The sequence below is a fragment of the Microchirus variegatus genome (assembly GCF_963457635.1).
Source record: "Microchirus variegatus genome assembly, chromosome: 7".
In the NCBI taxonomy this organism is placed as follows: domain Eukaryota; kingdom Metazoa; phylum Chordata; class Actinopteri; order Pleuronectiformes; family Soleidae; genus Microchirus; species Microchirus variegatus.
Window position 1 is genome coordinate 24799094 of NC_139808.1, and position 19611 is coordinate 24818704.

Sequence of the window (19611 nt, forward strand, 5' to 3'; positions counted from 1 at the left end):
ACCCGGCATAGGGACCCACCGTCCACCCAGGGCAGGGCGCCCAAAGTCAGCCCCCGCCGGGCGACCAGTCCGCGGCCCACCATCACCCTTCCCAGGAGTCATGGCAAGCCACGGCCAGGTCCCCCGGGGCTCCCCCCGACAGACCGACAGCGGACCCAACTACCTACCGCAGCCGCCAGCGCCCCGGAGCCCCACAGCCGCACCCCAGCCCAAACCGCCGATCCCAGCTCAGCCGGGAGGCAGGCGGGCGGGACACAGATACCCGGGAGGTCCCCGTCACCCATCCCCCACCCCCCCCCACCAGGATCTGGTGTGGTGTGTATGTATGTGTGCTGTGGGATGTGTGTATGGTGGATGTTGGTCTCTAAGAGTGCATTAAAAATGTGGGGGGAGGATGAGGCGACAACACCCAGCTGCTTGCTGACAGCGGGGTTGTCGATATGCCCCACCCCACCCCCAAGCCCTAGTGTCTAACATGCCATAAAAAATTGGGGGAGAGCGGAGACCCCTGGAGGGGAAGATGGGGGATAGACCCACTACTTGGTGGGCCCGCCCCCAACCCCCCCAATGGTCTTCCCGTATCTACCCCAATGCCCTAGTTGTGTGTGTGAGAATGATATACCAGATCCGGTGGGGGAGCACGGAGGGCAGGCAAGGTTGACCACCCAGGCCGGTTGCTAGCTTCCTGACTAGCAGAGCCGTGTATCGCCGCCCACCCAGCCCCCCAGCCCAGCAGAGGCCAGCCCGCTCAGACCGGGGCGACGCTTAAGCTCTCCACGGGCACCACCGGCGCGGCAGGGTCAGGTCCGCTCCCGCTCCCCCGGAGGGGGAAGCCAACAGTGAGCGCCGCACCCCGGACGCCAGTAGGACCCGTAGCCAGATCAGCATGGGATCCGCCACGACAGTCCAGGCCCCCGACCCACCCACCGCTTGGAGACAGCCCAGGCCGGTCCAGGCCCCGCCCCCCCCAGTCCCCGGGGTCCCCCATGCCAGGAAGCCCACCGGCCTCTACCGCTTTACCCGCCCAGGGGAAAAGTTACGTGCCGGTCCACCCCAGGGCACCGCCGGGACGCCGCAGCGAGCACCCCCCCCACCTCACTAGGGAGCGACTCTAGCGGGGCCCCCCCGCCACCGGCAGGGGCCAAGCCCACCCCCAGGGGCCCAGCGGGCCCCAGCATATGGAGGCCCAGGGCTCCCCCCCCACCTACGACGCAGGGCAGCCCAGCCCACACCCGCCTCTACCGTTTTACCCGCCCAGGGGACAAGAGGTGCGCCGGTCCACCCCAGGGCACCGCAGCGAGCACCCCCCCCCCACCTCACTGGGGAGCGACTCTAGCGGGGCCCCCCCGCCACCGGCAGGGGCCAAGCCCACCCCCAGGGTCCCAGCATACGGAGGCCTAGGGCCCCCCTCCCCCACCTACGACGCAGGGCAGCGCAGCCCAGCCCACACCCGCAGCCCCCCGCCCCCCCCAGCGCCCCCCGCACGAGGGCAGCAGCTGCCCAGCCACCCCCCCCCCCCCCCAGTCCCCACGGGGAAGGCCCACAGCCACCGAGAGACGGCCGGAAAGCGGGACCACCAGACACCAGAAGCCACCGAACAGCCCCAGCACCCCGGACCCCCGGCCCCCACCCCAGGAGGCCGGCCAGCAGGGACGCCAGCCCACCACTGCCGTAAGTAATATGGTTGATTTAAGGTGCCCAGGTAGAATTGAAGTCAGTCGACTGTTTTTTAATTGAGGCAGACATTCTCTCCATAGAGATGTGGTCAAGCAGAAGATTTCTATATCGGCTTATACTTATTTTTTGTTTGTTTTTCCAGTTTCTGAGGATTGTTTTCTTGGTGATGCTTAGGCTCAAGATTGTCATTTTTAGTGGCGACTCTACCCATAAGTGATATGGGTAGAGGTCCATCGTTGGAGGTCATTTTCAATTGTTTTGAGTAGAGGTGTATAATTTAGTTGAGTCAGGTCTGAGATCCTAGAGGATAAACTAATTCCCAGATATTTAATGTTGCCTGATTTGCCAAAGGGAGTCGGTAAAGATGTTTTGAAGTCGGAGTTGATCGGTAGAATAGTTGATATTGTCCAATTAATTGAGTAATCTGAAACTACTGAGAATTTATTGATGAGTGAGATAGTACCAGAGAGAGTGTTTTGTGTTTTAGTGTTTTGAAGGAAGAGTAATACATCATCTGCATATAGGCTTATCTTGTGGTGCAGATTTTCTGTTTGAATACCTTTGATATTTCCATTTTCTCGAATTGCGGCTGCAAGCGGTTCTATAAACATGGCAAACAGTGAAGGGGAGAGTGGACAACCTTGTCTGGTGCCCCTCCGGAGCTTGAAGCTTGGAGCTGTTTGAGCGTTTGTCCTGACCGAAGCACTGGATGAATTATAAAGAATTTTGATCCAGGAGACAAAGTTTTGTTTGAATCCAAATTTATCCATTGTCGCAAGGAGGAATTTCCAGTTTACTCTATCAAATGCTTTTTCTGCATCTAGTGACATAATTGCTGATTCAAGTTTATCAATTGTGCAATAGTCTACTATATTAATTAGCCTGCGCGTATTATTTGTTGAGTGTCTGCCCTTAATAAATCCTGTCTGGTCTGGGTGAATTATGAAGGGGGTGATTTTTCCCAGTCTCCTTGCTAAGGCTTTGCAGATGATTTTAAGATCTGCATTTATGAGTGAGATTGGCCGGTAGCTGGATGGGAGTGAGGGGTCTTTATCTGGTTTAAGGTGGAGACAGATATGTGCTGTGTTTATGTGTGCGGGGAGAGTGCCACTTTCCTTAATTTCCATTACCATTTTATGAAATATGGGTGCCAGTATGGGCCAAAACGTTTTCCTTTTTTATAGAAGTCTCTAAAGACGTTATTTATTTCCTCCGGTGTGTGGGTTAAGTTCCCGTCAGGACCTTTTATGGAATGGATAGTTGTTTTTTTCCTTATTTATTTTAAGTTGGTTAGCTAAAAAACTGCTGGATTTGTTACTATGTTCGAAGCTTTCTAAGCGTAGCCTTTACAGTTGGAACTGTGTTTTCCTTTCAATTATTTTATTTAATTCAAGTTTTAATTGTCGTATATTGTTCAAAAGGTGTTCGTCTTGTGAGGCTGTGTAAGCAGTCTCCAGTGTTTTAATTTTCTGTTCTAATTCTATTTCTAGTAAATTGTCTTTCTTCTTTTTAAATGAGGAGAAGGAGATTATTCTACCCTCATTACTGCTTTAGCCGTTTCCCAGAGAACACATTGCGAAGTTCCTGGTAGGTTATTGAACTCCAGAAAGGTTGTCCACTCATCCTCGATGTATTTCTGTTTGGTGGGGTAACTGCCTTTATAGTTACGTTTAGTGAGACCAGTGCATGGTCACTGAAAGTGATACGGTGGATATAAGTGTCTGGAATATTTGCTAAAATTTAGCTGCTGGTCAGGAAGAAGTCAAGTCGTGAGTAGGAGTTGTGTACCGGTGAGAAGATGGTGTATTCTTTCGTAGCTGGGTTCCGGGAGCGCCAAGCATCACAGAGAAAACCATCCTCCATATATTTTTTAAGAATCCCCGTCGACTGCCAGTTTCATGTTGTTTCTGTCATACTGAGCCTGTCTAATTCTTGGTTGAGTGTCATGTTGAAGTCCCCTCCCAATATGACTGTTGTGTCCAGGTGAGTGGATAGTGAGGAGAAGAAGGAGTGAAAGAAGGAAGGGTTATCAACATTTGGTCCATATATGTTGGTAATGCAGAAGTCTGTACTATTGATTAGTAGGGTAATTATTATAAACCTACCTTCTGGATCTGTAATAGTGTTTTTATTAGGGATCGACCAATTATCGGTCTGGCCGATAATATCGTCCGATATTCGATATTTTATTTTTGCGTTAATCGGCATCGGCCGTTTTTTTCACTGATAACGATATAATTTATTAATATAGAACATAAGACGTCATTAATTAAATGTTATTCATGTAGGCTATCATAAGAATATGATGTAGTGGAGTGGAAGTTTAATAGACAGTTTGCTCTAATAAATTCATATATATCTACTCTTTTTAAATTCTCACTCTTTCTTTTTGTCTCTCTTTCTCTAAATCCTCATTACAGATGGATGGATCCAAGAATCTGGTGAAAAGTACAGTATGGCAGTATTTCACAAAGCCAACCCCAGGAAGGGCAGTGTGTAATACCTGCAAAGACATTAATGACTATGTGATTATGTTATTATGTTAATTATGTGTTCATGTTATTTTACAAAAAGTTAATTTTGTCAGTGTACACAAACAGTATACTGTATTCATTTTAATCCCAGGTGTGTTTCTCTAAATTTTGACACCAAAGTGTTAATTTTTATTGCAAATAAATATCGGTTCTACATATCGGCTATCGGTTTCGCTTGGTTATTAATAATCGGTATCGATATATCGGCCGTGAAAAACCCATATCGTTCGATCCCTAGTTTTTATGTGTGAAATGTAACTTCTTATTGATCAGAATAGCTACTCCTCTCTGTCTAGAGTTATAGTTTGCTAGATACATGTGAGGGAATTGTAGTGAAGTTAACTGGCAGTCTGACTTAGGCAGGTGAGTCTCTTGTAATAAGACAATGTCTGCTTCCAACTTATTAAGATGATTAAGGACTTTAAGTCTTTTATTTTTAGAGCCGATTCCTCGTACATTCCAAGTGACAAGCTTCAGTGTGGTCATCCTGGCTTATCTAATTGTGTAATGTAGTTGTGTGTATTGTCTGTTGGTGTGTGTGTGTGTGCGTGTGTGTATCTGTGTAATCAATATTATAATCCTGTATATGGGTGTAGGTGTAAGTCTGGGTGTGCATGTATGTATGAGTACATGTGAATGCATACGTAGTGGTGTGTGTGTGTATGTATCTGTATGTGCGTGGGTTCATGCGGGTGTATGTATAGGGGTGTATGTGTGTACTTATGAGTGGTTGTAGGTATAGGAGTGTGTGCGTGAGTGTCTGTGAGTGTATGTGTAGTTGCCTGACTATCTGAGTGTGTGTGCGCGCGCGTGTGCGTATGTGTGCGCGTATGTGCGTATGTGTGCGCGTTCGTGTGTGCGCATGTATTTGTGCCGGTATATGCAAGGTCCTAATCGTGATGTGGTTGCTAAGTACAATCAACATATCATGAATAGCAGTGATAGCTAAGTTATGCGTCTCAATAGTAAACAAGTGTGTAACAATACAATATGAATAAAATACAAATATACATTCAGGGACGGGGAGACACAACAAACAAAATACACATATCTTCTAAACAGGTCTGTATGTATGTGTATAATATGCATAATATAAATTCGAATTATTACCATCATTTATCCAGAGATTAATAATAATCGGCCAATCTTATAGTCGCACACCTCAGCATCCCCCCCCCCCACCACCGTTGTTAAAATCCCTTACTTTCTGTGTTACTTATTTCTGTTACCTCTTTATCCCAGTATAGCTGCCCGTTGACGTGAATTAAAATAACACTTATCTTTTTTTTGGTAGTAGATCAGAGTCCTCTTGAAGGCTGCCGTTTTTCCTCTTGAAGGTCCTCTTCCTTGCATCTGTTCCAATCCTTTGGTAAAGACAGAGAGTTTTAGTTTGCTAAATGAATGATTTAGAATAATAATCTCAGTTTGTGTTTGTCTCGATTGACATCTGCATCATGTCCCGTTACTAAACATGTTTCTGAGAAAACAATGTTTGGTTTGTGGTCCACATTAATGTTCTGTATAATTGACCTGGTATTTGCATTGCCCTGAAGTTTCAAGACGATGTCTGGGAACTCGGCAGAGTGTTGATCATCCTTGATGTTTTCTGAAAATACACAAAACCAAAAGACACCAATGAGACACATGACAATATAATGTGGAGAAAATTTCAACTCACCAAACAACACAAATGAAACACTAGTGAAGTAATTTTACTGGTAAATAATACTCATCTTTTTTTAGAGTAGATAAGAGTCCTCTTGAAGGCTGCCGTTCTTTGTTTGACCCAACCAAAACGAGCACAGTGAGCAAATCCCAGAGTGCAAATAATTTACAAGCAACCCCCCCGGTGCGTGCCTCGCTCCAACTAAACCTGTCTTCTGAGACGTGCCAGGCTCGAGGCCTATTTAAAGCAGAACTTCAGAAAACCTCAGCCATATGACCAAGGCCCTGAATGCTTGCCCCCACCAGAGAAACAAGTCTCAACCCAGGATTTGCCTCGAAAATAAAAAAGGAAAAATAACAAATAGTGCACCGATGGAAGGACAGATTGCTCTGTCCAGCTGGTACACTCCATAACTAACCAGGGAGGTCACTTGCAACTTGAAATCACAAACACTCGGGTACGGTACTCGCCATACTCCCAATGAGAAATCCACAGCTGCTCACCACCACACTACCAAACACCACCAACAACAGGAGGATGTTTGGGAAATGCTGGGCAGTGTAGTCATCTTCATCGTCTATTAAAAACACACAGAATAATCAGTTAAGACATAACAATTTTATGAACTTGTGTTGGGGTTTGGAGTCTCTGTCAGAAAATAAACTCACTTGGCTTAGGTCACACATGTCAGGAGCAGCTATGACTCTGCTGATTGGCACCTTCTAAAAACTGTGGGGGAAAAGAACACATTTATGTTTTTTAATTCAGTGTTTGTATACAACCCACGAACAACAATGTGTTTGACTGAAGACAAAAAAAACAAACTGTAAAACAAATGTGTATGCCTCACCTGGATTTCTTCATGCAGGGTCCATCTTCCCCTTGCTGCCCCCCCATCTTCTATTGGTGATTCCCACTCCCACCCAATCCCCACACACAACAAACATGACATTACATGATATATACAAGATGTGATACTTAACATTTTACATATACACCCTATTACCAGCCAATACATCTGTGACATCATAAAATACATGTGGTCAATCACATGTTTACAATCAGAACGATAATAGCAAAAAACAATTAGCATCAATGAGTTATTTAAAAACATTGAAAAAGAAACGTGGGACCAGTTTAGGACTTAACAAATGCCTCGACTGGAATCACGATATGCACACCCAGAATAATAAAAACACTGATATATGAGCAGTAAACAAATCATTTAATTACATAGAAAAATTAATGCGTGACAGCAGTTTAGGACTTGATGAATGCCTAGACCGCCATCATGATATGCACCCAAAAACGTGTTAGAGCAGTGGAGGACTCCATGAATGATGACAATGACTTGATTTCCATCCAGAAATGTGTTAGAGCAGTGGGGGATTTGACAAATGACGACAATGACTTGATTTCCATCCAGAAATGTGTCCGAGCAGAGGAAGACTTGATGAATGACGACAATGACTTGATTTCCATCCAGAAATGTGTCCGAGCAGTGGAGGACTTAATGAATGACGACAATGACTTGATTTCCTTGACAGCAGTTGGGGACTTGACGAAGCCTCAACCACAATCACATAATTTGCACGCCCAAATTAGTTAAAAACATTTTTAAAAATGTGAGCGCAGGGGAGGACTTGACTTATGCCTCGACTACACATCACATGCACCCAAAACATTTTTAAAATGTGAGCGCAGGGGAGGTCTTGACTTATGCCTCGACTACACATCACATGCACCCAAAACATTAAAAAACATTTTAAAAATGTGAGCGCAGGGGAGGACTTGACTTATGCCTCGACTACACATCACATGCACCCAAAACATTAAATAGCGATTTAAAAAACATTTAAAAAATGTGAGAGCAGTTTAGGACTTGATGAATGCCTAGACCGCCATCATGATATGCACCCAAAAACGTGTTAGAGCAGTGGAGGACTCCATAAATTATGACAATGATATGATTTCCATCCAGAAATGTGTCCGAGCAGTAGAGGACTTAATGAATGACGACAATGACTTGCTTTCCATCCAGAAATGTGTCCGAGCAGTGGAGGACTTAATGAATGATGACAATGACTTGATTTCCTTGAGAGCAGTTGGGGACTTGACGCAGCCTCAACCACAATCACATAATTTGCACGCCCAAAAAGTTAAAAACACTGATTTGTGAGCAATAAATAAGTTATTTAAATACATATAAATATGAACTTGTGAGATTTATAAATAAATAAGTTAGTTAAAAACATTAAAAGATGTGAGAGCAGGGGAGGACTTGACTTATGCCTCGACTACACATCACATGCACCCAAAACATGAAAAAACATTTGAAAAATGTGAGAGCAGGGGAGGACTTGACTTATGCCTCGACTACACATCACATGCACCCAAAACATGAAAAAACTTTTAAAAAATGTGAGAGCAGGGGAGGACTTGACTTATGCCTCGACTACAATCACAGCACGATTTGCACCCATGATAGATAAATAAATTAAATATATCATGAGTAAATATATATACACATCGTAGATAAATAAATAGTCATGATAGATGGATTAAAAACATCAGTTAAAACAGAACAAACTGGTCAACAGAATGTATTGGCTGGTTTTTACACACTCAGAACACAGTAGACTGGCTGGTGATAGCTGTAGTACGTTTGCAGTACACCAGACTGAAGGCAGGTTTGTGGTTCCGATGTGTAGATGTGGTCGAGCAGTGTCTGCTTTTCAGTTGTTGCCGCCGTTATGAGTTGCGTGTAGCCTCTGGACTGAAACACCTCGCGTATGGCTTTCTTTCCTCCTGAAAGGAGGTCCTCATTGAAATCCCCACAAACAATGACGGGCTGGTGATTCATCATGTCCAAACTCTCCAAGAGGCTTTGCAAGTTTGGCAGAAACTTGCCGAGACTGTAATTCGGGGGCTTGTAAACAGTCGCGATCAACGCTTTGACTGGTCCCTCAACTTTGACGACAACAAACTCCAGATCGGTAACATTGTGAACAAACCTTCGCACCTCAGCTTGAAGACTGTTTCGGCAGTACACTGCGACGCCACCGCCTTCTTTGGCAGCCATGTCTGGACAGCTCGAGTATGACGTGCTCCTGCTGCGCGTGAACACGTTGTATCCCTCCAAGTGTAACGTTTGGGGCACAAAGGAGCCAGACATATGGGTTTCGGTCACACAGAAAACATCAGCCAACTTGAGTTCATGGTGGGCTTTGACGTCGTCAATGTGACACGCCAGTCCTTCCGTGTTGTGGTGGATGACTGTGAGCGTCGCCGGACCGGTTTGGTCTGCTGGTGGGACTCGGTGCAAGAGTGGCATTACACCGTGGAACGAAGCTTCGCTCATATTCTCAAGAGCAGACGCGATGAGAGGATCGGCATAAATCTTCTTTTCTTCAAAGTCTGTGACGCTCAGTCCTTGAAGTGACGTGGTCCGACTCAGAGCGACGTAGGCCATTCCGGGCTGGAACACGCGCTTCAAACTGACGACAGCCGACTGTAAGGTCATGCCTTGCACTTTGTGGGCTGTACATGCAAAGGCCAGCTTCATTGGGAACTGTCGTCGAACCATTCTCTTGAGAGTCATACTCTCCTCCCATTTCTCCACGTAGACCAGATCGTCAGACGACCCTCGAATCTGTTTACGGAGCGTCTGGCCTGCGGAAGGATTGTCCAGTTTGAGTCCGATCAGCCTCACGGTAGTCTTTCCGTTTGCCGACGCGGTCACAATGTTTGCGATCGTTCCAAACGTCCCATTGACAAGCCCGTCTTCAACGTCAAGATTTCTGGTGATCATGACGCGCACCCCCTCTGCAGCTTGTAAGTTGTCAGGCAAGTCTCTTTTGCCGCCCTTGAGTGGCTGCGCACAGGCACGCATGCCTCCAGTTCTGGAATCTTTCCTGTAGTCGTCTGCTGGAATGTTTACAATGTTTGTGTGGAAAGCAGCGACCGTTGCAGCGTTGTGACCGTCCACCTCTTTGTTTGTAGCGAAAATGTGCAGGGCTTTAGGTGGGCAGTCCTTGACGTCTACGACGACTTGTGCTAGCAAAGCTTTGTCCTCGATGCCCAGCGGATCCGTCTTCTGCTTCACCCGAATCCGGTTCAGGAGTTCGGCAAAAGCACGGTCGTCCTTCTGGCGCATGATCTCCGTCAGATTGACCATCTGAAAGTAATCTCTCCAGAGATCCAGCACAGTCTCCTCATAGACGCAGAGCGGCTTGGTTGTACCAGGTGGTGGCAACTGGTAAAAGTCTCCTACAGCCAGAACAGACATCCCCCCAAACGGTTTCCTGTTTCCTTTGATCTGCTGGAATCTCCAGTGGACGTAGGCAAACAGCTCCTTTGAAACCATCGATATCTCGTCGATTATCAAAATCTCTGCGTTTGACAGCGTTGCTCTCACCTCGTCCAGTGCATTGCCAAGGCCCTGGTACGGTGGCTTCAGGCTTCTCGGCAGTTTCAGAAGGGAGTGTAGCGTTTTCCCCGAGATGTTGAATGCTGCGGTTCCAGTAAATGCTGCGAGCAACACTGTGGGCTGGGACATGTCCGCTATGTCGCGGAACTTGGGGAGCTGGCGCAGGATTTTGGTCGCTTCCTGGTGTATGGACTTGATGACGTGAGACTTGCCACAGCCAGCTCCGCCAGAGACCAGGTAGAAAAACTGTTCGGGGTCGTGACCCCAAACACGTTTCAGGCACCATTCTCGCACAGTGTAAAATATGGACGCCTGCGTTTCATTCAGACTTTGGTACATTTTTCTGACAAAGTCTGGACTCAACTTGGGTGCAACTATACCTGGTATGCCTCCACTGCTCTTGGGATCCACGTGGTAGTCTGGGATCCCGTCTTCGTCGTCGTCGTCACTGTGATCCACGGGTTCTCGCTGCTCGAGGCATTCCATGCGATCCACTTCAACCTCTGGCGCAAAGGTGTTCCACGCATTGATGTTTGGGCCAATCTCATGCATCAGTTCGAGTGCCGCTGCGATTTTTTTGCCATAGCCTTCGTATCGCTGCTTGTTGTGGTCCACAATTTGCTTGACTTCATGATCCCATTGGCGGCCGCTTAGGTAAAACTGCTCGTACGTCGGACACGTCTCGTTTTTCAAGTCTTCGACTGACCAGTGCGGAAAATACAGTCTCAGCAGACGTCGGTTAAACTTCTCGGGTTGCTTCTTCTCCGAGAAGTGAGGGAACCTGATGATGGCGGCGTTCCCTCGAGTCCGTTTCTGAATGTAGCCTTTGTTGTTTTGGAGAGGAATTGCGTTTTTGCCTTCTGTCTGGCGGCCGTAAAGAATTCTGTACTCTGAGGCAAATTCAGCCAGACACATGTATTCAAACTCGGGTGTTGCTGGTCTGTCCTCATACTTCTCTGGCACGCCCGACATCCACACTGCCTCTGCGTCTGCTGGCATGCTCTTCAATCTGCTCATTGGGTAACTCATTCTCAGAGCATCGTCATCAGTCTGCACAAAGATGACGCTACGGGTGCATTTTTTCAAGGGCAGGCTGCAAGTCCGTGCCACGGCCTCTTGAGCGCTGACCTCTCGGTGTTTGGCGTACGCCTGCATGATCAGCTTCATCTCGTCTCGCTCGTTGACGCTCGTTTTCTTCACCTCGCTTATGACTGCATTCAGGTGCTCAGTCATTTCGTGCTCTGGTTTGGACAGGTAGGACATCATGTATGCCATGCAGCTGTAGTCGTCGACAACATACTGAATGTCCATGTTGGCGTTCCATGCCCTGAGCAAATCTGGATTGTACGGATTGATCCAACAATCATTGGGATGGCGTTTGATGTGAAGCACATTCCCAATGGTCATATCAAACACGGCGTTCATGTACTCTTCACGGGTCAGATTGCATTTCTCAAGCAGCTCTGACAAGTCCTTGAACGAAGCGTTTGGATCAGAGAGCAGACGTCTCATTGGCTGCAGTTTATCTCTGGCCTCTCTTTGCTTCTTTAAAAGTGCTGTCCTCTTCCTCTTGTTGCCTGCACTTTTGGCCTCGTTTCCACTCTTGCTTTGCTCCTCGTTGTCGTCCTTTTTCTCCTTATCGTCGTCATTGTCGTCATTGTCGTCATTGTCTGGGCACGGACATGCGAGGATAGTTTGGTCCATGGGCAATTTGGGGAACCCAAATCTGCATTCCACGTTGCCTTTCCTGCATGACTTTGAGTGGTTTCTGCTGTGAACTTGAACTTCAGAAACAATTTTGTGCAGCTCAGGGTCCGTGTTCGGGTCGGGCCTCGCACATGAAATGTACCGGTCGACAAATCTGTACACGTGCTCGTCAAAGTCGTCTCCCAGCACGGGTGCATCTTTGATCCAGACCAGCATGTGAATGTGTGGGCTTCCTCTGGCTTGAAATTCCACACGGTAGAAATAATCCTTCACTTCACCGATGGGTTGAGCAGGAGACATGATGAGGCTCGTCATGAGCGCATCAACTCTCTTCTCAAACATGCGCATGACAGTGACAGGATTGCTGCGGAGAATGTCACATTTCGCGTTCCAGTCCAGCTGTGAAAAATCCACTTGTTCTCCTTGTTGGGCTTTTATGGCCTCTATGACTTCAGGCCATCTCATTTCGGCAGCAGAGAATGTCAGGAAAAACGTAGGCCTGCCCAACTGTCTGGCCATAGCGTGAAGATCCTTCAGCGTTTTCTTCCAATACGCTGGAGTTCCTCTGAGGGGCTGCATGAAGCGTGTGGCATGTTGACTTTGGATGAGCCTCTCCACCTCATTTTTGTCCTGAAGCATTCTGTTGGAAATGAAGCGACCGTCTTTTGTCTGGGTTTTACCTTTGCGCATTTGGATAGACATGCTGCTGGTAGCCAAATTCGTTTCGGTGACAAATTGGGCAAAGAAAAGGTAACTTTGGTCGTTTGCAAATCGGAAGTCTGCAGAGAACAGTCTCACGTTGAAGTACATGCTTGGGGACAGTTTGATCAGTCTGATTTCGTCCAGCGTGTTTTGTCCAGTTGGGAACTGCACAGGAAATGCCATGGATTCAAGTTTTGGTATGGTAAAAAATCCCACAGGTTTGTTGCCTTGGGCGGGTGCAATGCTAAATATACCACTACCATATGACATTACTTCCTGTGCAATGTCGGGGGGCTGCATGCAAGTGTCCAGGGCCAAACCGGGTCTCAGTTGGTCCTGTTCACCTGTCGTGGAAGTGGGTGCAGTGGCTTCCTTTTCTCCCTCTGCAGTGGTGCTCTGCTGGGGCTGTGCAGCGTCGTCAGACTGATCAACCTGCTCCGTGTCCTCTTCGTGGTCGTCTTGGACACTTTCAAAAGTAGCACTCTGGTCTATTTCGATGTCTTCGTATTCAGAGTGCATCTCCTTAAGTGTCGCAAGTGCGGCGAGCACATTCTTCATGTTGACGGTGTAGAAGAATTGATGACCTTTGTAGTTGATGCGTCTTTTCAGCTTTACCTGCAGCAGCTGAGCTTCAGCGTTGGGTCTTGGGAGACAGTTTACAGTCGTTTCCACCTCTGATGGCACACACACTACAGCGCCGCGTACTGCTCTTTGCTGTCCTTTGGGCAACGCGACGATCTTTGCGAAAGGCAGAATTTTGGCAATCAACTGTCTCTCGAGCACATTGAGCTCAGCGAGCTCTGGGGGGATGTCTGCTAACTCCAGGCTGTTTGCTACTGCGATGGATGGCATCTCTCCTCTCATCACGTGAGTGTCACAAGTGGGGCAGATCCACTCCTGCAGTCTCTCTTTCGGAACAGTACAAGGAGTTGAGCATTCATCGTGACAAACGTGAACGTATTTTCCAGTCAAACAAGCAGATGCCACGTCGGGGTTTCTGACATACTTGGATCTGTTGCACGGCTTGACTTGATTGGGAAAGAGAACACGGTGGCAGCTTGTGCAGGGACATGTGGGTCCCTTGCGAGTCGTCTCTCGGAATGAAAATATGGCCGCTTGCATCCCAGGGGTCACGACAGGCTTTGGAGTTTTCTGCTGGCGCCTCCTGAAGAGTTTGTATTTCTCTTTTATTTTCAGTGCACGCTGCAACCTGTAATGCGTTCGGAAGGTTGCATTTGAAGCCAACTTGTTCCTTCTGTTTTGGGCACAGCTCTGTATGTGGTGCAGTCTGAAGTCAGGGTCACTGTGGTATCTGGTGTGAACAGTTTGCTTCTTTTTTAGCCTGTACTTCTGGTCACGAGCATACTTTGTTATGCTGTATGCTTTCTTGCTTTTGCTGACGTCAGGAGTGGTTTTGTATCTCTGGGCCATGTATTTTTTGTTTCTGCTCTGAAAATCAGGATCTCTGTTTCTCTGGGCCATGTATTTCTTCTGTGTACTCTGGAAATCAGGATCCATTTTGTTTCTTCTGGCCATGTTTTCTTTCTTTTTGTCTTGAACATGAGGCTTCGCATAATACCTCTTGTATGAAAACAGTCTCCGTTTGTGGTCTTCCACAAAATTCGTTCTCATAGCCTTCTTTTTTTTTGCTCGATATTCTGGGCAGGTGGCATATTTGATTTTTTGATTTTGCAGTTTTCTTGTCCGAGCTGTGGACTTTTGTTGAGGCTGTGCTTGTTCCTCTTGGCCTTCTTTGCACGCTCTGCGTCTCGTTTTTTGTCGCCGTTGTTTACTTAATTTGGTGACATTTGGTACAGGCTTGGATGTTTTATCTTTCACACTTGTCACATTAACATCTGTGTTTTCTGGCTGTTTGTTTCTGCTCTGTTGGTCGTGGTCCTCCACACACACTGTAGGTGTTGCAGACTGTGGTGACTTCTCCACACACACTGTGGGTGTTGCAGGTTGTGGAGAGTCGTCCACATACACTGTAGGTGTTGCAGGCTGTGGTGACTTCTCCACAGACACTGTGGGTGTTGCAGGTTGTGGAAAGTCGTCCACATACACTGTAGGTGTTGCAGACTGTGGTGACTTCTCCACACACACTGTGGGTGTTGCAGGTTGTGGAGAGTCGTCCACATTGCTCTCTGTGACATCTGCTGTTATGTTGCTTTGTGGGGGTGCTGGTGAGGCCACTGCTCTTTCAAAAGTAACGGGCACAAGTTCGTAGCTAGCATCAGGGCCACGCTGTTTGAAGAGCTTGTTGAGGTGGTCAGTCAAGCCACGGAGATGATTGAAAGTCAGCATAACTGCTCTTCCGTTTCGGTAAGGCAAGCCTCTTGCGTTCCTTGAGTGAGAGTCAAAGATTCCATACTGGCCTGATCTGGTGCGAAACACTGCAAAGCACTCGGGGGTGACGAGGAGCAAAGCAAGGTTGACATCACTTGACAGACAGTCCAGTTGGGCAGCCAGGGGCAGAAACCATTGACTTCTTGATGGGCTGCTCACTTTTTTTTTCAGATAGCCACATCTTACATCTGACAAGCGTACACTGTAGATATTTCCATCGGTTAGAACTTGGGTTGGCAGTTCCTCTACAGTCAAGTGGTTGCTTTGGAATCTCTTGTCAACCAGGAGCTGTTGCTTGATGGCAACATAGAGAGAATCTCCATTTTCAAGCACTCTGTCAAGGTCAGTTGTGCTGAAGTGAAGGCCCTCATTTTGAAAGGCCAGGAAGGTTAAAGCAATACAGGTACACTGATGGTTTCTAGAGAAGGTTGTGTACCTTGTATCGTTCTGAGAGTGACTTGCCCTGAGAGAACGCTCCTGCCGTCCGGCCGAAGCCTGAAAATAAAGAGAGAGAATTGTTATTACACTTATCATACATCGTTCAAAGTTGAATAAACTTTTAGTTGAATGGCCAACACGTTTTTTATTCAAGTCATTGTGATTTTCAAAAAAGCTTCATTATATAGCTTTACACAGAAGTTTCTTTGCATTCATTTTTTTCCTTTTATTAGTGTAGCTGAATGTGTTAAATGTAAAAAATAAAATTGTTTGTTTTGTTTTTTAACACGCAGCCCTAATAGTCTCTTGTATACTTGTTTCTCCCCCTTTAAAAACACATTGAATGTGTAATACAACGTTTCATGTCATAGCAACAAACACTACATGTTGTTCATGCCCACATATATTTATCCAATTAAAGGTAAAACTGAAACAAACTGGAATACAAGGTAAAGAAATAAATCAATATAATGACACAATATAAAATTAATGTGTTTGCTGTTTTTTGTCCTCCTTTTAGTTGTATTTGTATTGTATTTGTCATGGAGAGAAAAAACATCAACAGTGTTATATACATTTCTCTGGCGTGCTGTAGCTATGTAACCAGGAGGAAACTGTTGTCATACACATGTGCTTGCCTTCTTCACTCCTGAGCAGTGCTCACTTTAGCACATGGGTGTCAAACTCTGGCCCCAAATTTCATTTGGCCCTTGAGGCAATATCAAATTAACATTAGAGCTGGCCCGCCGGTATTATACAGTGGCACCGCTGCTGTAACACCGCATTCACCGCTAATACTACAAATCCCATAATGCTCTGCTGTTGTTTTGTATTCATTATTTTATTTTCAAATTTATTAGCTTGTGGAAAAAGTTAATGTTGATATTTACCTCAGAAGGCTGCAAATAGAAAAGAGGCATTCAATTTTTTATTTAAATTTTATTTAATATGCCATTGATGTTTTTTCGTTTGTTTTTTGAAAGTTGATTTTGAACTATTAAGTTATATAAGCGTTGCTTGTTCCATATTCAGTGTTAAAGCAAATCAGTGAAGCAGACTGAGCAATAATTAACATTTTATTCATGCACTTTCTCTTGCTACTTCAAGGCTTGAATGTTTGATTCATTCATTATTGTTATTTTATTTTCAAATTTATTATTAGCCTGTAGAAAAAGTTTATTTTGATATTTACCTCAGAAGGCTGCAAATAGAAAAGAGGCATTCAATTTTTATCTATCCATTATCTACCGCTTATCCTGTATTTAAGGTGCATTCAATTTTTATTTAAATTTTATTTGATATGCCATTGATATTTTTGAATTATTATTATAATTATTTGAAACTCGATTTTGCATGTCACTATAAAGTTATATAAGCCTTGCTTGTTCAATATTCAATGCAAAACTTCTTTGGGTCCCTAGTGGCCTAGTGGTTGGGGCTTCGAGCTTGAAACCGAAGGGTAGCCGGTTCGATCCCCGACCAGTCCGCAGCTGAAGTGCTCCTGAACAAGGGCTCCCCGAGAATGCAGGCAGCTCACTGCTCCGGGTTAGCTTGTTCTTCACCTCGCTGTGTGTGTTCACTAATTCACGGTTGTAGTAATTGGAATTTCCCCACTGTGGGACTTTAAATTTTGGCCCACTCTGTATTTGAGTTTGACACCCCTGCTTTAGCAGATACTCCACCTTGTGGCCAAAAGGAGAAATCACACCTGTGTGCCATGTGTGCCAATTCTCATCACAGAAATTGGAGCACTGATACTATTTTGTGAGCTACACTGCTTCACAGAGCAATAGATTAATCAATTATTATTAAAATAGTTGCAGCTCTAACATACAATAACTTTCATGTCACACCATACAACAAGTTTAGGGACTAGTTCAACAAATGAGTTAATAAATCAAGATTCAAGTACTTCAACATGTACTTTTAGAAAAAGAACAGTCAATACAATATAACGCAGTCATTTTCACCAGTAGTATTTAAATTGTTTTTTTTAAGTTTCATGCTCAAATGTCATCCGGTGTTTCTTAATTAATGACACATACATGTATTTAATTACAATTTTTATGAACAGACACAGATAAAAATCCTTTAATGGTGTGTTTTAAATAATTAATGACACAAGAGTATTTAATTAATTACCATTTATTACCATAGTAGCTACTCCACCTTGTGACCAAAAAGAGAAACCAGACCTCTCTGTGTACTACTTATCCCAGAAACCATTTTATGAGGTGAACAGATCAATACATTATAATTCTAATCATTACTTAATGGTGTATTTTAATGAATGAGTGACATGTATTTAATTCCAATTTTAATGAATGACTGACAAATTCAAGCAATAATTTGATAGTGTTTTTTTAATGTAATTTTGGCACCTACATAGAAGAATGAATTTGTGTGTGTGACATGAATACGTACCATTCCAACAGGGTAGTACGAGCAGGTGGGTGCAGTTTCCACCGTGATGGACGGTTTTGCTGGTGGTTTGACAGGTCTCTCCATCTGATGAAAATATGTATTCAGCAAACTTAATCATGGACAGAAATGACTGATATAATATTATATTGATGTAACTTGATATTTAAAAACAATGAGATTAAAGTCAGGTCCATATATACTGGGGGTGGAAACTATTCTACAGAGCACTACTTTGTTTTAGGCTCAAGATTTTACATTATTTACATCCAAATCAAATGAACGGTGTAGGAATTACAACATTTTCGACATGTGCCTCCCACTTTTTAGGGGGACCAAAGGTAATGGGACAAACTGAACAATCATAAATCAAACTCATTGTCAAATCAAACTCATTGTCAAATCAGTCATTGTTTAATACTTGGTTTTCAACAGGTATGGATGTTAATACCCTCCAAATAAGACTGAAAGTGTGCAGTTAAAGCACATTCGTTTCATGTCAAATCCATTGTAGTGGTGTATAGAGCCGAAAAGAAGAGAATCGTGTCGATGTCTCAATAGTTATGGACCTGACTGTATGTCTTAAAACATAATTTCCTTACCACCACAGGCCTGGTTGGTAGGGGCCACTCCTTGTCTAGCTCCACCTTGGAAAAACAAAACAAAAAAATCAAGTAGCTGAATGAGTTGTATGTTTTTCTACACTTTATTTATTTCTACACATTTAAAACGTGTATGTTGAATATGGAATACAAAGTTGGCTGTTCATACCCATGCAGGCACACAGAATTATCCAATTACAAATACAACTGCAACAAACTGGAATACATGTTTAAAAAAATACAATAAATAAATAAATCACTGGAATTGTGACACATTTGAGTAATTATTTAGTAGTGTCATTAATTCAGACAGTTCTGTCATTCATTCTGATTTCTCTGAATTAATCACAGAGAGGAAATTATTTTTTTGCGTGTTTTAAGTAATTAATGGCACATGTATGCATTTAATTAATGACTATAATATACATTAGCAGAGCAGCTAATCCACCTTGTGGCCAAAAAGAGAAACCACACCTCTCGGACGGATACCGTTTTGTGAGCTATACTGTTACACGGATTAATACATTATAATTCTAATCATTATTCAAATTGTGTGTTTTAATGAACGACACGTGTATTTAATTCCAATTTTAATCAATGATTGACACATTCAAGCAATTATTTAATAGTGCTTTCAGGGATGAAATTTTGGCACCTCCGCAGAAAAGGGGATTTGTGAATTTTGTGTGTCAAACTAAAACGTACCATTCCAACTGGGTGGTGGGAGCATGAGGGTTCATCGTCGAGGGTCAGGGAAGTTTTCACTGGCGATCTCAACATTTTTACGATCTGAGGGTACACAGCAGCAAGTTTAGAAAATCTTCAAGTGACACAGTGATCTCGCTAAGCAGGAGGTGGGAAACGTACCTTTGCAGCCGGAGACTGTGTGGGGCTAAGTGCAAGTCCAGTCATCCAGTTGCGTCTGGTGGGTGAAGGTGTCCCAGGCACCTGTTAACACATTATGTTAAATGTCAGTAAAATGAAGCTCGCCACCTCGTGTGTTGTCTTAATACGTTATGCTTTGTTCAAAGGAAATGTGTCGAGTATGCTGCAAGTGTTTTAAATGACTAAACTGTCAGAAGGAAC